Genomic DNA, 13745 nt, shown 5'->3' with positions numbered 1-13745 from the left:
TTTACAGTACCAGGCTTGTGCTTCCTCCTGTACAGTTGCCCTTACATCTATAAATAAAACAGTTTATTACCTCATAATGTCTGTGCCACTATAGCACCCATGGGTATATCTTGGAAGGCCAGTCATTATTGTAACTTACAGGCTTCATAGCTGGTGAGATTGCTGATGGCTTTAAATTAAATCCAGGAGCAAAAATCCCCTGGGACTACAAATACTGAAAACTGTCATCTTCTGCAGCTATTCTAGAACTGTCTCCTGAGTTTCAGATTTGTGGAACCTTTCCACACATACGTGATGTAGAATTAACTGAACATCTTACTTTAGAATTAGTCTACCTGGATTTTGCCAGCACAGTACAATTTTCCTGTTACCTCATTAGAATCTGGGTGAATGTCTCTGAGAACAATATTTGGAGATATTTATATAAGTGATAGAAACAAGGAAACCTAAAAAGTTCTGGTTAATTTTTATTTGAGATCCAATTTAATAAATGTTCCCCAGATCCATTTCCTCAGATGTTTTCTATGTGGTGAGTGGCATCACCAGCCCCAATTGCCCAGATGGAGCAGCTGGGGGGGGGAGCCTCCATTGCTTTATTCTCACTCTTCATTTAAAAGGCTAAGGAAGATCTTTTCCCACATCAGTCAGTTTAGGCCCTATTTGACTTTCTTTTGAACTATGTGCTGGTTAGTTTCTTGTCATCGCAACACAAGCTGGAGTCATCTGGCAAAAAGAAAAGGGAACCACACTGGAAAAAGATGCCTCCATCACATTGGCCCATTGGGGGTGAAGGTAGTTCTTGATTAATGACTGATGTGAGAGTGACCCCACCGTGGGCAGTGTCATCCTCAAGCAAGTGATAAAAATGCAAATTGGCTAAGCCATGACGAACAAGCCAGTAAGCAGCATTGGTTCTGGTTCTTGGCTTCAGTTCTTGCCTACTGCTTGAGTTTCTTGCCTTGGGTTCCCTCAGTGATGATTGTAAGCGGGAATCAACATTTTCCTTCCCCAAGTTGTTCATGGTCAGTGTTTTATCACAGCAATAGAAAGCACAGAAGGACAAACTACAAAGAGCTATTTTGGTTTGGTAGGTCATGTGTACATATTGCTGTACCTGCATATATTTGTGTGTATGTATGTGTGGGAGCACATGTGTATGCATGCGTGCATGCGTGTGTGTGTGTGTGTGTGTGTGTGTGTTTTACACTGAGCTACCCTACCCCTTTATAAGTAGTTTCTTCTGGTGTTCCTGATGCCAGTCCTAAGCCAGTGTTCCCAGAGCATGTCCTGCCTCCAGAGTCATCTCAGTGGTACAGAAGGCTTTCTTGCTGTGGGATGTTCTGTATGCTGTGAATGTGTTGCTCTGATTGGTTGATAAATAAAAAGCTGATTGGCCAGTAGTCAGGCAGGAAGTATAGGAGGGATAAACAGGCAAGGAGAATTCTGGGAAAGGAAGGCTGAGCCAGGAAATGCTAGCCCACAGTCCAGGCACCAGCATGCAATGGCACACAGGTAAAGCCATGGAAAATGTGGCGACATATAGATTAACAGAAATGGGCTGAGTTTGAGTGTAAGAGCTAATCAGTGGTAGGCCTGAGCTAATGGCTGGACAGTTTTAATTAATATAAGCCTCTGTGTGTTTACTTGGGGGACATGAGTGGGAAAGATTTGTCTCAACTGCGGGCCAGGTGGGACACAGAAAAAGTTCAGCTACACTTCGGGCCTTGCCCAAAACCCCTTCTTGGTTTCCAGTTGTTCTTGCATTACTTTATAAGGTTTTTCATACAGTACATAAATAAATCTTGTTCCCTTGGCATTTGCTTCCTTATTCTAGTCTCAGCTTGACACCCTCCTTGCACTATGTGCAGCCTCAGTTTGGACTCCCTTTCAGCTTTTTGGTTGTGCCCCACTTCCCAGAATGCCCTCCATGGAAAACTCTCACTGTGAAAGCAGGTGGCAATGTTATGTGACCTCCCAGGAGATGCTGATTATTTCAAGAATCCCCTTGGTTCTAGATTCTCCTATACCATGGTAAAAATGTAGATGCTCCTTTACATGTCACAGTGAAGCATTTTGCCAAGAACCCATTGTGAATTAAAAACAACAAGCAAAAAAAAAAAAAAAAAAAAAAAAAAAAAAAAAAAAAAAAAAAAAAAAGCAGCAAATGTGCCTCACCTGCAGAACATCCCAGCTCAGCAGCACAGTTTTTAAAGATTATCAGTTGTTTACCTCTGTGATCATATGACTGATTGGGAGCAGTGGCTCATTGCAGTGATGGAGAACCGAGAAAATATTATACTGTATATTGGCAGCTCAGGAAAAGATCGAAATTCAAAATTTGAAGTGTGGTTTCTCCATTTTTATCATTTTATCTGGCTGAAGCTTCCAAAGATGAGAATGTTCAGTACTTAGTTGCTCATTGAGTAACTTGGAAATGACCAGGCATCATTATCTCTCTCTTTAAATGTCATTAGCAATCACCAGGTGGTGATACGTTAAAATCTTACAATAATATAGTGAACCAGAACTCATGGCAATCACTCTAAAATTTTTGTCCGGCCTCTTCCTAAAACCCATTTCACCTCTGTTAAGCTCGCTGTGATAGTTGCCTTTCCCTATGCTTTCATTCAAGCCATTGATCATTCGCAAGGAATTTTGGGCTGGTCTTGGCAATTGGAGTGATATTCAATGGGAATTCTCCCTTAATACAGCCCTATAAAACCCAATGGAGAGCCAAGCTCTCAATACTGTCCAGCCTCTGCCTTAACTATCATTGGGGTTTAGTAATTACTGTAATTCTGAATAATTCTTTTACAGTATGGTCATAATCAGCAACCTCACAGTTAAACTTTAATTTTCTTAACAGCAACTTAAAAATATTCAGGTTAAAACAAATCTCTCTCTCTCTGTGTATATCTAAATAAGAAGAATAAAAATTATAAAACCAGTTGTAGCATTAGTAATGAAGGAAGGCACCTTGCCAGAAAAATTTCAGCTTCATTATTGGGTTTAATTAGCAAATGAGAGGACAATTATAATACAGTGAATGTCCCCAGTCTTGACTTTATTAATGCATTACATACAGCACTTCACAAGAGATAGCCCATTGGGGTATCTAAATGGACTTGAAAGTGAGAAATTGCAGTGGCTGAGAATCCGCTGGCTACATGCACAGGGAAGAGAGCAGAAGTGACAGCCCTTTGGAAGGACAATCACATGGACCCTATATTATTCAGCATCTTTCCTAATAATGTGGAGGAGGAAACACACAGTGTACTAATTAAATTTGACAAGGATGCTGAACTGTTTAGCAGAGTGAACCTGGAGGGTTTGGAAACATGGTGAGGAAATAGAAAGAAGAAAAATAGTTTGGAAAAATGCAAATAGTGCATTCTGGGAGAAATAAGCCACACCATGAGAAACAGTCAGGGATCTCAAAATCAGAACTAGGGCACATTTAGGGAAACAGAGATGGAAAGGCCACATGTATTTTCTTTTCCCAAAGGGAGCATGGACCAGTACTGCTTATGCTTTCCCCAAGGCCAGGAGCTGTGACCCTGGTAAAGCTTCAGTAAGAGAACCTATCTCCACTGAGATTATGCTAGCTGGATCTCAGTTTTCATGGACATTACTCACATAGCTCTGTGTCTTGGCTACACATCATTCTTTTTACATCATTGGACATTTAACCCAATCACTGGCTGCTCCTCTCTATTGTGGCTTCCTCTGATCTGTTTGAGTTAAAATGCAGTTGGTCCTGATTTCTTCATCTATCGCTGAGAAGAGGTTTCCCCCAGGCTTGAGAATGTCTTTCCACAGGGTTAATTTATAACTTATATATACATATACATACACACATACATATATACATATACACATATGTACATATATATGTGTGTACAAGTTTTGTTTAATTAATCTAGTCTAATTAACCCAATGGTGCTTAGTTTCCTGGCTTTTCATGACAATCAAAACTTGGTTATTCCACAAAGATTACAGAAGACTTTGACTTACCCCTTTTCATCTCTATACCAATTAAAAAATGTGGCATGCCTTCTCTACTTTTAGCCTGTTGGCTAAATCACGTGAAACGATGTCAATAATATTGGTTCCTGTATTTGTTATATTTGTTTCAAGACATGTGACCAGGATTTTACTCATGAAGTATTTTCCGATCTGCTGATGAAGTTCTCCTCAAGGTAAACCTGAGATAGTGACCCACAACAGGGTCTAGTAAATGATTTCTCTTGAGAAAACAACAGTATTCACTGTTGATGCCTTGTGGCTGTGTTGGTGATCTGCAATGATTAAATAGGCCAGTGTTAGGGTCCTGCAGACATACCAGCTGCCTGCTGGTGAGAATGCTAATCCCTATACCTGTAAGTATAATTTTATAGATCTATCTTCCTCAGCCCAAAAGAGGAGAATGGGAGCAGGTAGGGGACCTCAAACAACTGAAATACACCTTTGAGCATTACTAAATGTCTGGTTTTTGTTGCTTTGTTTTATAATTTCAGCTTTATTCCTGTTCTTAGACTTCCAGATATAAATCAACTTAATATTTAGCAAGATGTCACTCTTATTTCCAATGTCCTTTGCATTCTAGCTCTTTATAAAAGTCTCATCATGCACATGATGAGAAAGAGTGGTTATATTAGCTCTTTTGGTCTGAAAACAGAATGAATTATGAAATAAGTGTTTGGCTTATTGATTTAGCAAACATTTCTTAATTTTTTTTAGGACAAAGAACTAAAACAAGGAAACTTGCATAACACAGGAAAATCCTCTTTCACTGACACACTACCCATAGGGTATTGCTAAATTGTTGTTGAAATTACAAACCTCCTCCACTCTCCCAAATACCTGCAATTAAAGCCATGCACTTACCACACAAAGAGAAAGCTATCAGTTTTGTAATGGTTTGGGTTTCAGTAACCCTTGTAGTTTATTTAAGTCTCCATATTCATCTGCTTAATGGGCACAATAATTGCTGATATATAAAATGTTGAAGATTTAATGGATCAAGAAGTTAAAACCTATTGGTATAAAAAGGCTCTTATAAGAGCCATTAGAACGCAATGATCTGTCACTCATCTCCTCAGAGCACTCCCTGTATCATGTTTGTGAAAGGCAGAAAAATATTGATAGTATCTTGTTATTTAATGTCTCCTTGAGAGAGCTTGGGTCAGAATTTAATGACCACGAAGGCAGAAGCATTTCTTCAATACAAAGATGTACTACAGAAATCACAAGTAATTAGTTGCATTTGCTGGTCCAAGGTGCTGAAGCCACATACCTGGGCTTTCTTCTTCAATTTGATTTGAAGAAAGCAAACACGTCCCAGATTAGCTAAGACCATCAGGAATAAACTTAACTGTTCTTTTGCAAACCCTTGAATATTTTCACATTTGCATTAAAGTTGACCACCAGAATGATTCTCTTCTCTTCCTGGACTGGAGGTTGATGAGCTTTGCTTGGACAGGGTCAATTAGTAAATATCATAGGCTTGGCAGGACATATGGTGGTTGTTGCAAGTATTCATGTATGACATCATGGTGAAGAAATAGGCATGAGTGTGTTTTTATAAAAAAAAATGTACTCTCGAATTCAGGTGGCAGTTTGGTTTGTGCGATAGGCTACAGTCTGTGGACAGCAATGTTGGAGTAATTCTGAAATCATATTATTCTTCATGCATTGAATTTCCTCTGAATGAATCAAGGAAGTGACGGGGCCATCTCTCCTTATACTAGTTCCTGGGATGAAGAACTTTGAAATGAGCCCTACCTGGTTAGAAAAGTGTGTAAATGGTTTCATTCACAAAGGTAGATGGGCAGATGAAGGCTACAATGAAACCCATAGTGAGTGTTAAGTTTGTGCATTTACAGGGATCCTGTCACCTGGCTTGTCCTCTCAAGCCACTGCTCCAGGGTTCTGCAGAGTCTCTGAGACTGAACTTGGACTGGTGGATCATCACTACCATACTCTTCTGCAAACTGGTTTCATATTCTTTTACCAATAGAGCATGCTTGACAGAGTTCGGAAAGACTAGAACAAAGCAATGGGAATGAGTAAATCTCTGCACAATAAGACTTGTGAAGAGTCCTCCTATTAATTACAGTGATTCAGCTTAGAAAAGAGAACATGCAGCCTTGAAAAGACCATTAGCTATGATATAGTCCTAAAGCCCTCTGAGACCGTTTATCCCAGTGGTCTCCCTCCTATTCCCTCATCTACTGGTTTTTTTTTTCCTTTCCTGAGAATCTACCAAATTTAATGAGATTGGGGCAGTTCAAGGGGCCATAAGAATAGAGTTTGACTCCTTCAAAGCATCATTATATACCAGGATTCCCTCAGGAGACAAATCATTTCTTCTCTAAATAAAGAAACTGGGCCCTGTAGACATCATACATTGTCTTCAAAGGCACTCAAGTGTCTGGTGACCAAGCTGGATTCAGACATTGAGACTCTCAGTTCCAAAGCCAGTGGTGTCTGGGTTAATACTGTAGTGACCCGTAAAATATCTCATTGGATGGTGTTTGCAGTTATCAGTGCTCTGTGTCTTTGATGCCTCTCTTTATTCTCACATTAGTTCTGTGAGGCAGGTGGCCTTGTGGGCTGAGCTTTAGTCAATGTTTAAATACTAACAAGATTTATTCATTTTCCCCTCACAAATTCAGTTAACGTTATTCAAATTGAAAAATATTTCTTAAAACTGTATTTAGCGTCAAGATCCTTTTGTTCTAAAAACACACCAGTTAGTGTGGATGAGCCAGGCCTGAGGGCATGAGAGCAGGAGAACTAGCCCAGTCCCTTGCTGCTGCTTGCTGCATTGGATGAGCTAGTGGGGCAGTGCTGGAGAGCTCTCCCTGGTGGTGAGGATGAGGGAGTTCTGGCAGGAACTAATCCAGCTAAAACCAATCCAGCTAAAACCCAGGCCCAGAACCAGGGATGTGAATTGGTCCACCTCAACATCCACCCCATCTATGAACTCCTGGAACTTGTAAAGGAGCTAGTCCTGCAGACTTAAAGCTGCAGAGTCCTGCAGACTTAAAGCTGCAGGATCTCCAGGAGACAGGGCAACAATAGGATATTCAAGAGGAATCCCCTTGAGGGCCCAGTATCAATAGTGTAGCAGAAGCTAGAGGTCTTGAACCAGACCAATGACTCGTTGCAAGTAAAGATGTATGAACAAAAGGATATACTGTGTGACTCACTGTGTCACACTACAGCTCCTACAATAAGATTTTTTTCTTTTAACTTGTACTTTATTTTATTGGGGGAGAGCATGAGGTTGCAAGAGCAGAGGGTAGATACCAAGGGACAGGGAGATAGAGGGAATTAGGATGCATGATGTAAAATCCACAAAGAATCAGTAAGAAGTTAAACTAAAATAAATAAAAACTCACCAGTAATTCTTAGGCTTAAATGTTTATGTTAACAAGACCAGTTTTAACTTAGGATTTTTTAAACAAATTTTAGAGAACAGAGAGAGAAAAAAAATAAGTTATTTACAGAAGATATCTACATATGTACTAAGGTACAAATCTGCTAAGAGAAAAGACTTCAGAACATGCTGGCATCTCAAAAGCAGTCCGCAAGGGCTTCATATTCTCAGATTCTCTCAATACCTAAAGCTCTTCTTCATCTTTGATCTTGGAGGCCAAATGGCACTTTAAGTGACATATGTCAGCAGTTTTATACTCTACAGCAAGGGGTACCCCTGCAGACACACTGGGTGTTACTGTAGGAGACAGTGGAGTAGCTTTTGTGAAAAAAGCTAGTGGAACTTGCTCCTTCATCTCTATGGTAACCACTTTCTCCTCTTTATCAACATTACTTGCTAGGGGAAATTTAATGTTCCTATTTCCAAGTTCTTCACTTGCAGAAAACTTCACCCAACTTCTGCACAGGATATTATAAGAGCATCTCCAATAAGATGAAGGTCTCAGCACATATGTGCAGACTCACCAGCAGGCATCTTTACTAGACAGCTGTACTCTTGTTCTGGGATTCCAAGATGTTCAACATCTAAATTCATTAACTTCATTTCATACCCTGCCACTTTTATTTGGTTTGGTGTGTCAAATATTAGCACTAAAGAATCCCATTATCTTAATCCTTTAGTGTATTGAGGTATAATTATCACCACATTTTAGTATTTTGCACATTCTGGTAAGGAACACGTTCACAGCTAGTCTTCCGTAGAAATGGTACCTATCATAGACTTTGGAGCTTGGGGTATACTGTATCAAGGAGACATGAGTGTCCATGATCTTCAGGCTCACACTCTCTAAGTTATTGTCCCTACAGAGCTCACAGATGAAGTCAATGAGGTTGATGAGGCTGTTGAGCACCTCCAGGGTCTTCTTTAGGCCCTGGACAAGTCAAGATTTAGATACAGTGGCAGAGTCACAATGGGGACAAGGAGTGAAGCCTGGCCAATTTAGGGCTCCCAGGTCATGAAACAAAGGCAGTGGTAAGGACTCTAGAGCAGAGGACTACCATTCCACCATGCTTATATCTACTATCGCTGAAAGGTGATATTTGACTTCTCTGAACTTCTAGCTTCATCATGGAACCTTGTTATCCTCCCTTGTTATAGGAAGCAGAAGCTATAAGAAGTGTAAGTCCACAATATGGAAATAGAAAGAGTCGCCCGAACAAAAGAAATTGTGGATTTTACAGAAAATGCACACACTCTGAAATGCAGTGACTAACTATTCAGGAGTGGGGGTATAAAAAGCGAAAGCACATGAACTGGCCTCAGCTGGATCCTTCTTTGCTCCCTGCTCTTTCTAGTTGATCCTGTTACAGAGAGGACATGAGGACTATTCTCAGCCTTAGGCTGCATTGTGGCCCTACTGGGGAGACAACATGACAATCTATAAAAGCAATCACATCTTTTTCATTCACTCTATGACAGAAGAAGTCAATTCTGGGTGTATGTGATGAACATTAGGCACATTACTGGATTATTTAGAGGTTAAGTGAGTTATAAATTCCAGACACATAATATGTATGAAAGCAACCAACACCATGCAGTACTCACTACACATTAGCTATTGTTTCTAGTGCTTCACATTATCAACAAGTTCAGATTCACACACCCTCTATACCTTAAATTTATTTTATTTCCCTATCACCATCATAGAAACCCAGACATAAATAAGGAAGTTTCATAAATTGCCAGCATCACACACTTTAGAGGTTTTTTAATATAAGTATTCTGACTATAAATCTGTTTGAAATTGCTCTTAATTGAGACATAATTAATCTTCAGTAAATTGCACATGTCTGAAGCACACAGCGTGGTTAAGTTTGGCAAGTGTATACAGCTGTGAAGCCAACCGCACAACTAATAACACAACTAAGGTAACGGATCCACCTACCCCAGACCCTGTCTTTCCTATCCTGTTACTCTCCATGTGCATGACTTAACTCCAAGCCAGCTCAAGTTCCAGGCTATGGTCAATCGGCTCTCTGGCTCTAGCAAATCATCCACACATTATAGAATTCTATCCACGTGAAGTTGTACCAATAGCACCTTTTGTATTTAGCTTCTCTCACTTAGCATAATTACTGTTGGATTTATTCAGTTTTTCACATGAATAGTGCTTTTATTACTGAAATGCTTTGATATTTCATATGGATACAATCACAATTTTTTAATTACCTGTTGATATATATGTGAACATTTTCAGTTGGGGCTATTATCAATGAAGCTTCTATAAGTAATAGTTATAATTATTTATATTAATATATGCTTTTCTACTTTTATTAACAAAATCTTCCTAATATGATTTCACCTGTTGCAAAAGTAGGTTTAAGGTTTAAAAGAGGTTAAGGCTGGTGGTTGTTTATAAAATTTCTAGTTTGAAATTGCAGAATTTATAAGAGAAGACCTTGAAGTTTCATGACCTTACTTTCCTGGTGGAATGGGAGAAGAAAAAGAGCCCCTGTATTCCTGTGCTCACATATGGAAACTTTTGTATAGTAGAGGAGAAATTAATTGGATAAAGGGGCCAAGTTACTGGAATTTTCTTTACTGGAAAGCAAAGCATAACCTACTTGTCAAAATTTTCCACCTTCTCTGTTTTCAATGCAATTATTGTTGACAAATGGCTGGTCCCAGTCACTTTGACTGCCAAAAGTTAACCTGCAAGTCCCTATGACTTAGGCAGGAAAATGAGATCCAGGATGTTCCCAGGGTCACAGAGACAATTAATCTGATTTACATCTATTGCATTTCAGGGAAGCAAATTTTCATCTGCTGCTTCTAAGTACTTATCTGGGGTGAAGGCCCATTACTTTAAGTGAAATCCATCAGTCAAACTGTTTTTAGATCACAGAGAGTCTAACAAGGATGGAAAGCCAATAGAAGATCTCAGAAATCACAGATAACACTAAGATGGGAGAATGAATTAGACAGAAGTGTAGACATGTGAATAAAGGAAGGATCACTTGGAATGAAGTCCTGTCAGGCAGAGAATACACACTTGATAAGTTTCTAAGACCCAGTGATAAAGTATAATGACCAGATGGCAGGGAGAGACAGGTTGCTTCCCAAAGCGGAGAGTAAAATATTCTTGGAGATACAAAGGAAGAAACAAAAAGCCTGGATCTTATGGAAGGTAATCTTTTTCACTGAGTTGTCCTCTCCTGTAGGATTTACACACACTGTTATGATACAAATAATGTGAGAGCAATGTCTAGAAAGTAGGACAGAAAATTAACTGTCTGTAAAGCCATATCTCAGAAGGAGCAAGAAATAGGAGTTCGAAGAGGATCCAGCTGTGAGGAGCCAGCTCTACTCTTCTTAGGGTGGAGCTAAGAACTTCTACTATGACAGTTGTCCTTGCTCAAGAAGCAGTGATTTGTTTGGAACTTGCCACACATCTTCCAATATATCTGGTATAGATACACTTTCAAATTCATACATGGCTATTTCTTACTGCAGATTTGCCTTGTCATTCGCTTAGAATACCATCAACCATTGCCTATGATTATGACTGTAGATGTTAGAAGAGTATGGAGAAAACTCTGGGATAGTTGTCAAGTGATAAACCATTATGATTAAAATGCTTCATTAAAAATAATGTTGTGAGGATTGGCATTGCAAGATGAAAAATGCCAAGAACGGGAGTTGTGGCTGCCTGAAATTATGTCCACATCCTGACTGAACTCAGTTGACCTTTGAGATAACCCCCAAACCGTAATTTCAATCTTCATTCTAGGAAACCATCACAGAAAACACGAAATGTGTAGCGATTGTTCTGTAAACAGGATGAAGGTGGGAATAGTTTGAGTTACAGGTCCAGTAGGAGACAGAGTTTGGTTAAAATTAAGAGGTTTCAGTGAAGACACTCCCTACATAGGAATGGTCAGGGCTCAGAAAGCAAAGGAGTAGGGCAAGGGCATCTAAGTATATAGCACAGCTGGATGACAATAAAAAATCCAGCTATGGAAAGAAGCATTACCTTCAACAGCCACCTAGATACAAAAGCAACAGAGCAGAGAGAGCAGATATCCTTTTCCCTCCTGCCTGCTCTCTTACTCTCTACTCTTCCCTGATCTCTCTCATGGGCCAAATCTGCTTCCCTCTCAAATCCATGTGCTTTTGTTCCCAATATTTTTACTTTGAGTACAGCAATTAATATGAGAGAATCAGAAAAGTTGGTGAAGAACTATAAGGTGGTAGCCAGAGGCATAGCAGGCAGAAGTACCTGGTGAGGTCATCATAGAGAAGGAGGTATATTGGTTACCTTTTGTTGCTATGATAAAATACCATTCCCAAAGGCAACTTATAGAAGGAAGAGTTCATTTGAGATTATGAGCCCAGGTGGATAATGCAGGGGGGCGGGGCGCATAGCAGAGGGGTCAGAGTTTAAAGCTCAGAAATTATATCTGAACACAGAGAAAGCCAATAGACCAAACTGGAAGTGGGATGAAGCTGTAAACAGCCTAAGCCCACTCCAGGTGACATACTTACTTCAGCCAGGCTCCATGTACTAAAAGGTCCATAACTTCCCCCAAACAATGCTACCAACTAGGGACAAAATGCTCAAATCCATGAGCCTATGGAGGACATTTCTCATTTAAACTATCACATTCTAGGCAAGTATGATAGGGCTTGGGTGAGAACAGAAAGCCCTCCAGAAAAAATGAGCTGGGAACAGTGCTGAGGGTTTTTCACAGCTGCTGTTGACTTCCATCACACTCTCATAGTGTTTCTTTTTTAATTTTAAAGGCAATGGCAGATGATTTCAAAAGAAAGGAAAATGGGGGAAAAATCCCACAAAAAATGAATCTCTTTAATTTGTGTTTTTGCCCTGCTCATGCCAGGCAGAGGAGAGAAATAGCAGTTCAATGCCTGTTGGTAAGTTGCCATGGAGATGGCTCCCACGTGATCTCTCGTCACGATTCACCACTGCAGGAACCTCCAAACTTAATTATTTATTAATAGGCTTTTACCAGGGCAGTCTCCAGAGGTGGAACATCTTGTTTCCATGGCAGGGACAGCAGTGAGAAACGGAGGGAGAAAACGCTATGCAATTACAAAGAATTAATTAGAACCTCTGTAAACGCACTGATGAACATGCTTTAGGATAAACTGTGGTGGGATCTGAGGGCACTTAGGTGTCTGGGGAAAACAAAAATGAGCAGCAGAACTCCAATAATCAGTTCTCCTATGGCACCTGAAGAGCCTCCCACACTATCTGTCTGTGAACTAGAGACTCAAGATGTACTCAAGCTGTAAATTCTAGGACTAAAAGCTACCGAACTTGAATAAACAAAATATACATATGTGGATCCACAATACATAATGTTTTAATCTTTGTACAGATTGTCCAGCATAGCATAATAGATGGACCTGGAAAAACCTTTTCATAGTGAAGTGCTTAGAATGCATATGTATTAGAGGATATGGGATTAGAGGTGCATGTTGTTGGACAATGTGGTTCTTTGAGTACCTACTCACATGTACAATCACATGTGAATTTTTTTCTTCATATTTAAATCATAGGAATGGATATGCACCAGTAAAAGCAGTGCTATGTTTTGAATATAACCTTCAATTATGAAATGCCCCCCTCAATCCCCACACTCATGTTCTGATTGTTTTTCTCCTCAGTTGATGGGACTAACTTGGACAATTGTTTTGAAGTCTTTAGGATGAAGCTTCATTGGCAGCATTAGGTCAGTAGAGAGCTTTTGAAGGTTACAGCCTGGCTCTCTGCTTCTTGGTCTGCAGTATCTCATGGAGTCTCTGCCATACATTCCCCCCTTCTGTGTACTTTTTAATGCCTTCCTCACTTTGATGGGCTGAGACTCTCAGAAACTATGAGCCCAGACAAGCTTTTCTTCCTTTGTTTCTCACAGGTATATTGATCATAGTGAAGCAAAAGCAACCAATACAAATAGGAAAGTGTTTTATGAAATTGTTAATAATTTTACTGGTTCACTTGGTTTTTCATTCAGTCAGACTCAGAACTGTTTATGCACATCCTAATACCTATGTCATAGTATGCATATATAATGGATACTAAGTTGAATATCTCACAGTGCTTGACCCAAGGATGTTTCTGTCTAGTGAGAGACATGGTACATGTTCATGGGTCATTACATTTATAGCACATGGTTATTAATTGCCTTAAGTGTTGAATATGTGAAAAGCCATTAAAAATAGTCAGATAAACAAGTCACAATGATGTCACAGACTGGATAGAGATGATTTTTGCACGAGA

The 13745-nt window shown here is 39.7% G+C and overlaps 1 pseudogene; it reads right to left on the bottom strand.

Annotated features, from left to right (window-relative positions):
- Positions 1–7628: 7628 nt before the first annotated feature.
- On the bottom strand, positions 7629–13278 carry LOC102926249 (proliferating cell nuclear antigen pseudogene; annotated as a pseudogene).
- Positions 13279–13745: the final 467 nt, after the last annotated feature.

This window comes from Peromyscus maniculatus, chromosome 1 (assembly GCF_049852395.1).
Source record: "Peromyscus maniculatus bairdii isolate BWxNUB_F1_BW_parent chromosome 1, HU_Pman_BW_mat_3.1, whole genome shotgun sequence".
Lineage (NCBI taxonomy): Eukaryota > Metazoa > Chordata > Mammalia > Rodentia > Cricetidae > Peromyscus > Peromyscus maniculatus.
The sequence above is the reverse complement of the archived record's forward strand: the minus strand, read 5'-3'. Positions and strand labels throughout refer to the sequence as shown.